A 5783-nucleotide genomic window follows, 5' to 3' on the forward strand; every position below is an offset into this window, starting at 1 on the left:
GATAGTTCACCTTCAATAATTATTGGCATACTCTGCCATAGTGCGCTATTTTGTAACAGTGCACCCAATAGTAATAATGTCCCTCATTTTACCCCCAAAAGTAACAACTCCCTCTACAATGTGTGGCAGAAGACAAAATGAGGCCTTATAATGTGTGGCAGTGCAAAAATACCTCCTTATGTGTGCCAGTACAAAAAAATGCTCCCGTGTGCCAGTACAAAAAAAAGTGCCCCCTGTAGAACAATGTCCCCATAGTGGCCACCTTAGAATGTGTGCCAGTACAAAATCCTCTTTTATAATGTGCAAAAAAATACCCCCTTATGCACCAGTACAAAAAGCTCCCTATAACATGTATCAGTACAAAAAAGCACCCCCTTTTACTGCCCCCCAATAGAACGAATATCCTCATAGTGGCCCCCTTATAATGTGTGCCAGTACAAATATACTCCTTTTTACAGCTACACTGTCCCCATAGTGCTTTCTCCAGTTACAAATTTTGATTCCCACCCCATTGTGCCCCAACAGCATGCTGCCAAATAAAAATAAAGAATAAGCAATGCAGTGCAAGACGTAGACTTCCTCTAGTCTGTGCCCTGAGCTCTATGCAGCCCGGCTCAGGCAGCGCGATAATGATGACACCGGCCTCTGATAGCCTACAGGAAATAGGGCTATTAGAGGAAACAGTGGGCCATGGAGACCTCCGCTGTCCCGTCACGGTATCCACTGTATTGCTGTCCTGAGTGCAGCGATGCAGTTGAATATGTAGAGATGAGCGTTTCCACAATGGAAGCGCTCATTGGACATGGCCCTTCCGCTGCCCCACTCTTGCCCCTACCTTTTGCTGCCAGAGGCAATTGTCTCGCCTCACCTCATTGGCGGTGCACCCCTGATATCCAATATGAAGGCTTGTGGCATCAGTTGTACATTTTAGTGGCACCATTTAATGTTCCATCTAATGGATTGCAAAATTGTAAAAAAAAAAATTGAGTAATTAAAATGCAATGCTTTTTTTTGTAGGGCGAGCTTTAGCTTTTCTTGGTATTATTTGGGGAACGAACTGTTTTATTCTCTTTTTTGAGGTGGAGAGAAAATAAAAAAATTGTAATTCTGATGTTGAGATTCATCAGAAACCTGACCGTTTGGCCATATACTTTTTTGGGTGTCAGCCATGGTGACCTAAAGGAGGAGGCAGGTACAGTAAAGTGCAACGGTGAAGCAGCTCCCTACTCACTATTCACCAGCTTGTGCTCTCAATAGCAGCAGACGCAATGTGGTGACGTTATTGCACTTGTTGAGCTGAGCTAGAAACTGTACGCTCACGAAGAGGGCTGCTAGCAGGGTGATGTATGACTGTGTTTTGTCCCTGCTTTTTTTTATTTTTTTGTGACATACATTGTTGTCCATGTCCATATTTCAGAGATATATTAATAAAATTTGACTTTTTTACCATTCAATATTGGTGTGTTATGCACTCCTTTTTTTGTTGTGTTATTTTCAATACTGTGGGAGTGTACCCTTTCACAAAAGACCGCAGGTGATTTAAATGTTACAGCTTTAGTCTAGGATCCCAGCAGGTGTTGGCAATATGTGGCAGGAATTATATATCTATATTCTGCATCTAGTACATACGCCTTTAAGAATCTGGCAGGAATCTGTCTTCTGCTCTGTCTGAGGTCTGCTTGATATGGGCCTGACTAGCTGTGGAGGTACTTATCTTCTCCTTGTATTTGGATATGTACTTACAGGACTGCTCACAGGGAATGGTGGTTTCATCCTGGAGATCTGATAGTTCTGAAGTTGGCTGCTTCTTTGGTCATCCAGCTGAGGTAAGGGATTCAGGCTGGGAAGGTTGATCTTGGGCCTCAGCAGAGGCTTGGATCCCTGGTTGGGGTCCCTGTTTCTGGGAGCTCCTATTCACGCAGCCTACCCCAACAGGGGGTGGCTGGTACACACTGCCTAGAACTTTCTGTCCTCCCTCTGAAGTAGGATGTGGGAACATTCCACTCCTCCTCAGATAGGGGGAAGCTAGCCTGGAATGGTATATTCCAGTCTCGATATACTAACTGGATTGGTTCTGCTACATACTGCTGCCACCTGCTGGTGTACATGGATATTACAGCATAAATACAATGCAACAGGCCTGGAAAATGCACATTATGGGGAAAATGATGCAAACTCATACCAGATGACAATATACATACACTTGACATTATGAAGCAGGGGAACAGAAGTTTAGTGACATACTTCAGGATGTTACACACTCAGGACAGGAAAAAAACCCTGTGGAGGAAACCTGTGGGAAACCATGGCTGCTGTACTGCCCTTCCTTTTAGTTCGTGACGCCAATTGCAACTTGCGCAGATACTGTAGCAGGGCCCTTTAAGATGTTGCAACTCACGTACCAGGTGAGGAATGCCAGAGGGGGATAATGTCTCTGTGTAGTAGGTATTGTGTCAACGGTGTCTCCTACCTTGGTACAGCTGCACTCCTGGATCCTGGCTCACTTGCAATAAATTTGAGTGTGGTCAGTAGGAGTAATTGAGGAATGAATGTAATCCAGACAGGAAATATAATCCAACTCGTCTTTACTTAATGCAGCTTTGAATCCATACAAGATACAGCAATAGTCTTGGGTCCCAGCAGGTATTGGCAATATGTGGCTTGTCATATGCCTAGTAGATCTGGCAGGTATCTGTCTTCTGCTCTGTCTGTAGTCTGCTTGATATGGGCCTGACTAGCTGAAGGAGGTATTTGGCTTCTCCTGGTCTTTGGATTAGTACTCACAGGACTGCTCGCAGAGGATGGTTGTTTTCCTGGAGATCTATAGTTCTGGAGGGCTGCTTGCTTGTCCACAACTGAGGTAAGGAACTCAGGCCGGGAAGGTTGATCTTGGGCCTCAACCGAGGCTGGATCCTAGGTTGGGATCCCTGTGTCTGGGAGCTCCTGCTAACACAGCCTTCCCCAAGTTGGGGGCTGGTACACACTGACTAGAACTTTCCTTCCTCCCCATGAGACAGGATGTGGGAACATTCCACTCCTCCTCAAAGAGGGGGGAGCTAGATTGGAATGAACTATTCCAATCTAGCAATACTAAACTAGCTAAGATCCTGTTACATACTGCTGCCACCTGCTGGTGTACACGGAAATTACAGCAAATACATAATACAGGCCTGGATAATGCACATTATGGAGAGAGTGATGCAAACTGATCCCAGGTGACAATATACATACACTTAATATGTTGCAGCGGGGAGAAAGAGTTTTAGTGACATACTTCAGGATGTTACACATTCAGCTCTCCATCTCCCAAACACTGGAGCAGAAGAGGAAGTACCCCCCTACCCACCCGCGATCCTTGGCCCTGAATGCCAGCATTTCAAAATGACTGTCCTTTGAAATACTATCATTCCGTCTGGTGGAGACAGAGAGTTTTAAAAGCCTCCACCACCGAGGATTGCAGGGCGCTTCAGTTTGCCTCCTGTTGCTTCCTCCTCCTCCTCCGCTTCCTCGTCCACTACCGGCTCCTCATCCGGTCAGCGTAACACCTTCACCACCAACTTCAGCACAGCCAGGGACTAGCTGGTTTGACGCACATCCCTTGCCTGGCGCATGTGCTGAATTTGGTGGTGCAGAGGTTCCTTAAAAATTACCCCGATATTACGCTGAAGCGTAACTTCGGCCTTCCCGCTCACGGCCTCATGTGCGACGTGCCCACAAGGTGGAACTCCACCTTGCACATGCTGGCCAGACTGTGCAAGCAGCAGCAGGCGATAGTGGAGTTTCAGCTGCAGCACGCACGGGTGAGTCGCTCTGCGGAACAGCACCACTTCACCACCAATGACTGGGCCTCCATGCGAGACCTGTGTTCCTTGTTGCGCTGTTTTGAGTACTCCACCAACATGGCCAGTGCCGATAACGCCGTTCTCAGCGTTACTATCCCACTTCTATGCCTCCTTGAAAAAACGCTGCAGGCGATGATGGAAGAGGATGTGGCACAGGAGGAGGAGGAGGAAGAGGGATCATTAGCTGGAGAGAAGTAATAAAGAAGATCGCGGCACTCACCGGAGGAGATTCAATGTTGCTGCTTTATTTAAATGCTTCAAGAGAAGTAGTGCATGTAGAATCCAGGGGCGGACACACTGTAGCAAGCGGCGACGGCCGTTTCGCGCGGAGGATCGTGTTTCTTCTGGCCGCTGTGCACGTCATTGCGCAGACCTGCGCTTTATAGAGGCGGACTCAGAGCGGCCGGCACCATCAGCCGCAGCTGTGCGCCCGTGGATCTATGACGTGATTTAAAAACATGGGACCAGCATGGACAGGTACAAACACACAAACGGGGGGAAGGTATTCATGAGATCCATTTCATATAGCGATGCCTATTAAGTATAGGCGCACAGTGGCAAACTCATATACATATAGCAAAAAAGGGACCAATTGTAACAGTGCACAATCATGTGCGATTATTAATACCGCAGCCTATCAAGGAATTGCATAGGAGGCAAGTTCATATATGGTGTGAGTGTGGGAAACTGGGTGTAACTATTCGCCCCCTAAGATTTACGCATCCCGCTTACAAAAACACGGACATGTCGTTTTTATCATTTAACCCTGCCGCTCCCATCGCTCCAGTTCGCATAATCCACCTTGCCTCCCTCTGCAGGAGTAAGCGGTGCCGATCACCCCCCCCCTGGGGATAGGTCGGACATGTTCCACCCCCGCAAAGGATAGACAACGTGGATGAGCATCGTGGGCGGTGCGGATATGGTCAATAAGACGCGGGCTGCCTCTCCCCGACCGTATAGAACCGTCATGTTCACGGATGCGTTCAAATAGGGGGCGAATCGTTTTACCTATGTAAAAGCGTTTACAAGGGCAGAAAACCACATGAGAAGTGCGGCAGTTAATAAAATCACGTACAACGTGTTTTATTCCCCCAATCCGTAAATCCTTACTACAGACATTGAGTGCGCAGAACGAGCAATGGCCACATTTGTAATTCCCTCTGGGTTTCTTAAGCCAGGTCACATCTGGGGGCATATTCAATACGCTACTGACCAGCTTGTCCTTAATTGTAGGGCACCTTCTAAATGTGACCAGAGGTCAGCCTTGTAGATTTTGAGATCGATTTATTTTTGTCGGTCCGCAAGTTGTATTTAAAAAAGCTGTTCACAGAGACCCCCATACAGGGTCCCACCCCTCCATCGGAAGAGGTCCCAGCCTCTATGTCCCAGACCGACTTCCATTTACGGGGTAGATTCAGTGATGAGGAGATAGCCTGCATTCATTTTATGTCCAACATGGAGCCAGAGGAACCTTCTGGTGATCAGGGCCAGTTTAGCAAGTATACAGGGGGCATCAGGTCCACCTTCCTTCCCCCCATGCCGGCCGGCTCGGCGATAGATCTGTTCCACAAGCGAGTGCTGAGAGAAATGCGTGCGCTGGCGTATCCGGCGGCACCTTCTAACCTTACGGTTGAAGAATCCCGCGCTCTCATGTGGTTAAACAAACAAGATAACATCGTTATTAAGCCGGCCGATAAGTGAGGGAATGTGGTCCTGATGCCCAGGGAGTACTATTTAGAAGAAGCGCAGAGACAATTAGGAGATAGTACCGTGTATATCAAGCTCAGGGGAGACCCCATACCGGAGATCTCGTCTAAGCTTTTTACACTTGTGAATCAGTACATATCGATCGGATTTCTATCCAGGGGCATGAAAGATCGACTTATCCCTGCCTTCCCTAAAGTCCCTGTATGGTACTTTGTGCCAAAAATTCACAAATCA

The sequence above is a fragment of the Bufo bufo genome, chromosome 5 (genome assembly GCF_905171765.1).
Source record: "Bufo bufo chromosome 5, aBufBuf1.1, whole genome shotgun sequence".
In the NCBI taxonomy this organism is placed as follows: domain Eukaryota; kingdom Metazoa; phylum Chordata; class Amphibia; order Anura; family Bufonidae; genus Bufo; species Bufo bufo.